The 9668-nt window shown below is 48.6% G+C and overlaps 1 pseudogene; it reads left to right on the top strand.

Annotated features, from left to right (window-relative positions):
- Positions 1 to 2725: 2725 nt before the first annotated feature.
- LOC135566788 (neurocalcin-delta A-like) lies at positions 2726 to 9429 on the top strand (annotated as a pseudogene).
- The last annotated feature ends 239 nt before the right edge of the window (positions 9430 to 9668 follow it).

Genomic DNA, 9668 nt, shown 5'->3' with positions numbered 1-9668 from the left:
GACTCATCGATCTGTTATAGTTCTGTAGTATGACTCATCGCTCAACTGTTATAGTTCTGTAGTATGACTCATCGATCTGTCAACTGTTATAGTTCTGTAGTATCATCGATCTGTTATAGTTCTGTAGTATGACCTTTATCAGCAAGTCCAGTATGACTCAGTGTATTCTCTAGGCAGTAGACTATCGCGTTATAGTTCTGTAGTAAGTCCATCGTCTGTCAACTGTTAGTTCTGTAGTATCACAGCACCTTACTCCACTAGTGTATTCTAGGTGTTTAGGTTCAGTAGTGTCTGTCTCCAGGTGTTTTCTACAGCCGAGGTTCAGTAGTGTCTGTCTCCAGGTGTTTTCTTGGTGCCGTAGGTTCAGTAGTGTCTGTCTCCAGGTGTTCCTACAGCCGGTGTTTCTAAAATGAGGTTCAGTAAAGTGTCTGTCTCCAGGTGTTTTCTACAGCCTTCTACAGCCTTCAGTAGTGTCTGTCTGTCTGTCTGTCTGTCTGTCTGTCTGTCTGCATGGAATATTCATCACTCCAGACAGAACAATATGTTTGGTTACATTGAGCATGTGAAGACTCCTGGGCACAGTGAAGTCCACTTCTCCCTGCGTTCCACAGTGAAGGGTACCTTAGAAGGTACCCCAGGCGGTTTGGTTGCATAGCAGTAGAGAGATACTGTTCTGTCTGCTTACTTTGCTGCTCTGATAACTAAGTAGTCTTCTAATGATGCTTTCTGTGATATGCAAACAACCAAACATACGTTTTGGGGCCTTTTTTCTTTTCCTGTGTCATGTAGGATGTGCATTTCTAATTTCTCTGTACAGCCATCAACATACAGCCGTCAGCATACAGCCGTCAACATACAGCCGTCAGCATACAGCCGTCAGCATACAGCCGTCAGCATACAGCCGTCAACATACAGCCGTCAGCATAAAGCCGTCAGCATACAGCCCGTCAACATACAGCCGTCCAACATACAGCCGCCAGCATACAGCCGCCAGCATACAGCCGTCAACATGCCGTCAGCATAAAGCCGTCAGCATACAGCCGTCAGCATACAGCCGCCAGCATACAGCCGTCAGCATACAGCCGCCAACATACAGCCGTCAGCATACAGCCGTCAGCATACAGCCGTCAGCATACAGCCATCAGCATACAGCCGTCAACATACAGCCATCAGCATACAGCCGTCCAACATACAGCCTTCAACATACAGCCCATCCAGCAGCATAAAGCCGCCAGCATACAGCCGTCAGCCGCATACAGCCGTCAGCATACAGCCGTCAACATACAGCCGTCAGCATAAAGCCGTCAGCATACAGCCGCCAACTCAGCATACAGCCGTCAACATACAGCCGTCAGCATAAAGCCGTCAGCATAAAGCCGTCCAGCATACAGCCGTCAACATACAGCCGTCAGCATACAGCCCGTCAACATACAGCCGTCAGCATAAAGCCGGCGTCAAAGCCGCTGCATACAGCCGTCAGCATACAGCCACAGCCGGGCCAGCATACAGCCCCGTCAGCATACAGCCGTCAACATACAGCCGTCAACATACAGTCAACATACAGCCGTCAACATACAGCCCGTCAGCATACAGCCGCCAGCATATCAACATACAGCCGTCAACATACAGCCCGTCAACATACAGCCGTCAGCATACAGCCGCCAACATACAGCCGTCCAGCATACAGCCGTCAGCAACATACAGCCGTCAGCATACAGCCCGTCAACATACAGCCGTCCAGCATACAGCCCGTCAGCATACAGCCGTCAGCATACAGCCGCAACATACAGCCGTCCAACATACAGCGTCAACATACAGCCGCCAGCATACAGTCCGCCAGCATACAGCATAAAGCCGTCAGCATACAGCCGCCAGCATACAGCCGCAGCATACAGTACAGCCGTCAGCATACAGCCGTCAGCATACAGCCGTCAGCATACAGCCGTCAACATACAGCCGTCAATACAGCCGGGCCAGCAACATACAGCCGTCAGCCGCCGTCAACATACAGCCGTCAACATACAGCCCGTCAACATACAGCCGTCAATATACAGCTGCCATACAGCCACAACACAGCCCGTCAACATACAGTCAACATAAGCATACAGCTTCAACATACAGCCCGGCCAACATGCCGTCAAATATACAGCCGCCAGTATACAGCGTCAACATACAGCCGTCCGGCAAACATACAGCCTGTCCAACATACAGCCCGTCAACATACAGCCGTCAGCATACAGCCGTCAACATACAGCCGTCGCATACAGCAACATACAGCCAGCATACAGCCAGCATACAGCCGTCAGCATACAGCCGTCAACATACAGCCCGTCAACATAGCCGTCAGCATACAGCGTCAACATACAGCAGTCAACATACAGCCCGTACAGCCGTCAACATACAGCAGTCAGCATACAGCCGTCAACATACAGCCACAGCATACAGCCGTCAGCATACAGCCGCCAGCATACAGCCCGTCATATACAACATACAGCCGTCAAAACATACAGCCCGTCAACCAGCATACAGCCCCGTCAACATACAGCCCCGTCAACATACAGCCGTCAACCAGCATACAGTCACAATACAGCCCACAACAGCATACAGCCGTCAACAGTCACAGTATAATACAGCCAACAACATACAGCTAACATTTAGTTCTTTCTGTAGCTGTTATCATCATGGTCTTCAGTACTAGTGGACATCTTCCTCTCCTTTTCTCAGCTTCTGTTTCCCTCTCTCTCTCTCTCTCTCTTCCAGCTGTTACTATAGTAACCACCAGTCATGGGGAAGCAGAACAGCAAACTCCGCCCTGAGGTGATGCAGGATCTGCTGGAGAGCACGGACTTCACGGAGCATGAGATCCAGGAGTGGTACAAGGGCTTCCTGAGAGACTGCCCCAGCGGGAACCTCTCCATGGAGGAGTTTAAGAAGATCTACGGTAACTTCTTCCCTTACGGAGACGCCTCCAAGTTCGCAGAGCACGTCTTCCGCACCTTCGACGCCAACGGGACGGGACCATCGACTTCCGGGAGTTCATCGCTCTGAGCGTCACGTCGCGGGGCAAGCTGGAGCAGAAATTGAAGTGGGCCTTCAGCATGTACGACCTGGACGGGAACGGATACATCAGCAAGTCTGAGATGCTGGAGATCGTACAGGTGAGGCAGGAACAGAGAGGTGGGATTTGTAGTTCTGGTGTGAGTTATTTGTAGGCACGGACAGGAACAGACACATGAGGAGGTCTGAGATGGTGGAGGTGAGACAGGAACAGACACATGAGGAGGTCTGAGATGATAGAGGTGAGACAGGAACAGACACATGAGGAGGTCTGAGATGATAGAGGTGAGGCAGGAACAGACACATGAGGAGGTCTGAGATGGTAGAGGTGAGGCAGGAACAGACACATGAGGAGGTCTGAGATGGTAGAGGTGAGACAGGAACAGACACATGAGGAGGTCTGAGATGGTGGAGGTGAGACAGGAACAGACACATGAGGAGGTCTGAGATGGTGGAGGTGAGACAGGAACCGACACATGAGGAGGTCTGAGATGGTGGAGATGGTAGAGGTGAGACAGGAACAGACACATGAGGTCTGAGATGATAGAGGTGAGACAGGAACAGACACATGAGGTCTGAGATGGTGGAGGTGAGAATTGACCTTCAGTAGTGTGTACCAACTGGTTGTCCTCTGTAGCGGGGTTCATGTTGACTGATTATTTGTTGATCAGCCACATATCTTACTGTTGGATTTCACTCCTGTATAAACTTACATACAAACATACATGCATTATAAACACCTACAATGCTTAGACTACCTACACATACCGATAGGTATATATACTCTTGTTAACTCCTCGTTAAAATGTTGCAGAAACTGGCCCGATCTGTAATGAAACACTAAACAGCAGCATCACTGTCTTTATCCATAAGACAGACCAGTCCTAGCTGCTGGCAGATAGTCCCAGACCAGTCTGAGCTCCCAGTCCCAGACCAGTCCCAGACCAGTCCGAGCTCCCAGTCCCAGCCCAGTCCTAGCTGCTGGCAGACAGTCCCAGACCAGTCTGAGCTCCCAGTCCCAGACCAGTCCTAGACCAGTCCCAGCTCCCAGTCCCAGCCCAGTCCTAGCTCCCAGTCCCAGACCAGTCCTAGCTGCTGGAAGATAGTCCCAGACCAGTCCTAGCTGCTGGCAGACAGTCCCAGACCAGTCTGAGCTCCCAGTCCCAGACCAGTCCTAGACCAGTCCCAGCTCCCAGTCCCAGACCAGTCCCAGCTCCCATTCCCAGACCAGTCCTAGCTGCTGGCAGATAGTCCCAGACCAATCCGAGCTCCCAGCCCACCAGACAGCCCAGACCAGCAGAGACAGTCCCAGACCAGTCCTAGCTGCTGGCAGACAGTCCCAGACCAGTCCCAGCTCCAGTCCTCCCAGCTGTCCCAGACCAGTCCCAGCTCCCAGTCCCAGACAGTCCCAGACCAGTCCCAGCTCCCAGTCCCAGTCCCAGACCAGTCCCAGCTCCCAGTCCCAGACCAGTCCCAGCTCCCAGTCCCAGACCAGTCCCAGACCAGTCCCAGCTCCCAGTCCCAGACCAGCTCCCAGTCCCAGACCAGTCCCAGACCAGTCCCAGCTCCCAGTCCCAGACCAGTCCTAGCTCCCAGTCCCAGCTCCCAGTCCCAGCTCCCAGACCAGTCCCAGCTCCCAGTCCCAGACCAGTCCCAGCTCCCAGCTCCCAGTCCCAGACCAGTCCCAGCTCCCAGACCAGTCCCAGCTCCCAGACCAGTCCCAGCTCCCAGTCTCAGCTCCCAGCTCCCAGACCAGTCCCAGCTCCCAGACCAGTCCCAGCTCCCAGACCAGTCCCAGCTCCCAGTCTCAGCTCCCAGTCCCAGACCAGTCCCAGCTCCCAGTCCTAGCTCCCAGTCCCAGCTCCCAGTCCCAGACCAGTCCCAGCTCCCAGTCCCAGACCAGTCCCAGCTCCCAGTCCCAGACCAGTCCCAGCTCCCAGTCCCAGACCAGTCCCAGCCCCCAGTCTCAGACCAGTCCCAGCCCCCAGTCTCAGACCAGTCCCAGCTCCCAGTCCCAGACCAGTCCCAGCTCCCAGTCCCGGACCAGTCCCAGCTCCCAGACCAGTCCCAGCTCCCAGTCCCAGCTCCCAGTCCCAGACCAGTCCCAGCTCCAGTCCCAGCTCCCAGACCAGTCCCAGCTCCCAGTCCCAGACCAGTCCCAGCCCAGTCCCTCTGCTACATGTACTGTTTAAACAGGTCATTTACTCTAAAGACATTTCTATGGTCATGTATCTAGCAGAGAAAGAATGAGAAAAATAATTGACTAGGGATTCAGGTATTTCATGACAATGTCATTATCACTGGCAGGCTGTGGCCCGGACCATATTCCTCCAATAGAACCTTCCAGACCTTATTCCTCCAATAGAACCTTCCAGACCATATTCCTCCAATAGAACCTTCCAGACCATATTCCTCCAATAGAACCTTCCGACCATATTCCTCCAATAGAACCTTCCAGACCATATTCTCCAATAGAACCTTCCAGACCATATTCCTCAATAGAACCTTCCAGACCATATTCCTCCAATAGAACCTTCCAGACCATATTCCTCCAATAGAACCTTCCAGACCATATTCCTCCAATAGAACCTTCCAGACCATATTCCTCCAATAGGAACCTTCCAGACCATATTCCTCCAATAGAACCTTCCAGACCATATTCCTCCAATAGAACCTTCCAGACCATATTCCTCCAATAGAACCTTCCAGACCATATTCCTCCAATAGAACCTTCCAGACCATATTCCTCCAATAGAACCTTCCAGACCATATTCCTCTAATAGAACCTTCCAGACCATATTCCTCCAATAGAACCTTCCAGACCATATTCCTCCAATAGAACCTTCCAGACCATATTCCTCCAATAGAACCTTCCAGACCTTATTCCTCCAATAGAACCTTCCAGACCATATTCCTCCAATAGAACCTTCCAGACCATATTCCTCCAATAGAACCTTCCAGACCATATTCCTCCAATAGAACCTTCCAGACCATATTCCAGACCATATTCCTCCAATAGGAACCTTCCAGACCATATTCCTCCAATAGAACCTTCCAGACCATATTCTCTCCAATAGAACCTTCCAGACCTTTATTCCTCCAATAGAACCTTCCAGACCATATTCCTCTAATAGAACCTTCCAGAACATATTCCTCCAATAGAACCTTCCAGACCGTGTTGCAGAGCCGTAGTCTGGACCATATTCCTCTAATAGAACCTTCCAGACCATATTCCTTCAATAGAACCTTCCAGACCATATTCCTCCAATAGAACCTTCCAGACCATATTCCTCCAATAGAACCTTCCAGACCGTAAGATGGTGTCTGTGTGTTTAATTCTCCAGGATGTCTGTGTGTTTAATTCTCCAGGGTGTCTGTGTGTTTAATTCTCCAGGGTGTCTGTGTGTTTAATTCTCCAGGGTGTCTGTGTGTTTAATTCTCCAGGGTGTCTGTGTGTTTAATTCTCCAGGGTGTCTGTGTGTTTAATTCTCCAGGGTGTCTATAAGATGGTGTCTGTGTCTTTAATTCTCCAGGGTGTCTATAAGATGGTGTCTGTGTGTTTAATTCTCCAGGGTGTCTATAAGATGGTGTCTGTGTGTTTAATTCTCCAGGGTGTCTGTGTGTTTAATTCTCCAGGGTGTCTATAAGATGGTGTCTGTGTGTTTAATTCTCCAGGATGTCTGTGTGTTTAATTCTCCAGGGTGTCTGTGTGTTTAATTCTCCAGGGTGTCTGTGTGTTTAATTCTCCAGGGTGTCTGTGTGTTTAATTCTCCATGGTGTCTGTGTGTTTAATTCTCCAGGGTGTCTGTGTGTTTAATTCTCCAGGGTGTCTGTGTGTTTAATTCTCCAGGGTGTCTATAAGATGGTGTCTGTGTGTTTAATTCTCCAGGGTGTCTGTGTGTTTAATTCTCCAGGATGTCTATAAGATGGTGTCTGTGTGTTTAATTCTCCAGGGTGTCTGTGTGTTTAATTCTCCAGGGTGTCTGTGTGTTTAATTCTCCAGGATGTCTATAAGATGGTGTCTGTGTGTTTAATTCTCCAGGGTGTCTGTGTGTTTAATTCTCCAGGGTGTCTGTGTGTTTAATTCTCCAGGGTGTCTGTGTGTTTAATTCTCCAGGGTGTCTGTGTGTTTAATTCTCCAGGGTGTCTATGTGTTTAATTCTCCAGGGGTTGGTGTCCAGGTGTCTGTGTTTTAATTCTCCAGGTGTCTGTGTGTTTAATTCTCCAGGGTGTCTGTGTGTTTAATTCTCCAGGGTGTCTGTGTGTTTAATTCTCCAGGGTGTCTGTGTTTAATTATCCAGGACATCTATAAGATGGTGTCTGTGTGTTTAATTATCCAGGGTGTCTGTGTGTTTAATTCTCCATGTCTGTGTGTTTAATTCCCAGGGTGTCTGTGTGTTTAATTCTCCAGGGTGTCTGTGTGTTTAATTCTCCAGGGTGTCTGTGTGTTTAATTCTCCAGGGTGTCTGTGTGTTTAATTCTCAGGTGTCTGTGTGTTTAATTCTCCAGGTGTCTTTAATTCTCCAGGGTGTCTGTGTGTTTAATTCTCCAGGGTGTCTATAAGATGGTGTCTGTGTGTTTAATTCTCCAGGGTGTCTGTGTGTTTAATTCTCCAGGGTGTCTATAAGATGGTGTCTGTGTGTTTAATTCTCCAGGGTGTCTGTGTGTTTATTCTCCAGGATGTCTATAAGATGGTGTCTGTGTGTTTAATTCTCCAGGGTGTCTGTGTGTTTAATTCTCCAGGGTGTCTGTGCGTTTAATTCTCCAGGATGTCTATAAGATGGTGTCTGTGTGTTTAATTCTCCAGGTGTCTGTGTGTTTAATTCTCCAGGGTGTCTGTGTGTTTAATTCTCCAGGGTGTCTGTGTGTTTAATTCTCCAGGGTGTCTGTGTGTTTAATTCTCCAGGACATCTATAAGATGTCTGTGTGTTTAATTCTCCAGGGTGTCTGTGTTTAATTCTCCAGGGTGTCTGTGTGTTTAATTCTCCAGGACATCTATAAGATGGTGTCTGTGTGTTTAATTCTCCAGGGTGTCTGTGTGTTTAATTCTCCAGGGTGTCTGTGTGTTTAATTCTCCAGGGTGTCTGTGTGTTTAATTCTCCAGGGTGTCTGTAAGATGGTGTCTGTGTGTTTAATTCTCCAGGGTGTCTGTGTGTTTAATTCTCCAGGGTGTCTGTGTGTTTAAGATGGTGTCTGTGTGTTTAATTCTCCAGGGTGTCTGTGTGTTTAATTCTCCAGGATGTCTATAAGATGGTGTCTGTGTGTTTAATTCTCCAGGGTGTCTGTGTGTTTAATTCTCCAGGGTGTCTGTGTGTTTAATTCTCCAGGATGTCTATAAGATGGTGTCTGTGTGTTTAATTCTCCAGGGTGTCTGTGTGTTTAATTCTCCAGGGTGTCTGTGTGTTTAATTCTCCAGGGTGTCTGTGTGTTTAATTCTCCAGGGTGTCTGTGTGTTTAATTCTCCAGGATGTCTATAAGATGGTGTCTGTGTGTTTAATTCTCCAGGGTGTCTGTGTGTTTAATTCTCCAGGGTGTCTGTGTGTTTAATTCTCCAGGGTGTCTGTGTGTTTAATTCTCCAGGGTGTCTGTGTGTTTAATTCTCCAGGGTGTCTGTGTGTTTAATTCTCCAGGGTGTCTATAAGATGGTGTCTGTGTGTTTAATTCTCCAGGGTGTCTGTGTGTTTAATTCTCCAGGGTGTCTGTGTGTTTAATTCTCCAGGGTGTCTATAAGATGGTGTCTGTGTGTTTAATTCTCCAGGGTGTCTGTGTGTTTAATTCTCCAGGGTGTCTGTGTGTTTTATTTCTCCAGGGTGTCTATAAGATGGTGTCTGTGTGTTTAATTCTCCAGGGTGTCTGTGTGTTTATTTCTCCAGGATGTCTGTGTGTTTAATTCACCAGGGTGTCTGTGTGTTTAATTCTCCAGGGTGTCTGTGTGTTTAATTCTCCAGGGTGTCTGTGTGTTTAATTCTCCAGGGTGTCTGTGTGTTTAATTCTCCAGGGTGTCTGTGTGTTTAATTCTCCAGGGTGTCTATAAGATGGTGTCTGTGTGTTTAATTCTCCAGGGTGTCTGTGTGTTTAATTCTCCAGGGTGTCTGTGTGTTTAATTCTCCAGGGTGTCTGTGTGTTTAATTCTCCAGGATGTCTATAAGATGGTGTCTGTGTGTTTAATTCTCCAGGGTGTCTGTGTGTTTAATTCTCCAGGGTGTCTGTGTGTTTAATTCTCCAGGATGTCTATAAGATGGTGTCTGTGTCTTTAATTCTCCAGGCCATCTATAAGATGGTATCGTCTGTGATGAAGATGCCAGAAGACGAGTCCACTCCAGAGAAGAGAACGGAGAAAGATCTTCAGACAGATGGACACCAACAGAGACTGTAGGTCTCATCTCATCCACACATTACAGCCCACAGTGGCAGCCGATAGAGGTACTGTGTAGGGGTATAGGGTATAGGGTATACTGTGTTAGTGTACTGGTATAGGGTATACTGTGTTAGTGTTTAATTATAGGGTATACCGTGTTAGTGTCATGGTATAGGGGTATAGGTGTAGTTTAATTCTAGGGTATCCGTGTTAGTGTACTGGTATAGGGTATACCGTGTTAGTGTACTGGTAT

This window comes from Oncorhynchus nerka, unplaced genomic scaffold (genome assembly GCF_034236695.1).
Source record: "Oncorhynchus nerka isolate Pitt River unplaced genomic scaffold, Oner_Uvic_2.0 unplaced_scaffold_3332, whole genome shotgun sequence".
NCBI classification, from domain to species: Eukaryota; Metazoa; Chordata; class Actinopteri; order Salmoniformes; family Salmonidae; genus Oncorhynchus; species Oncorhynchus nerka.
Note: the sequence above shows the minus strand (reverse complement) of the source record. Positions and strands in the feature narration are given on the sequence as shown.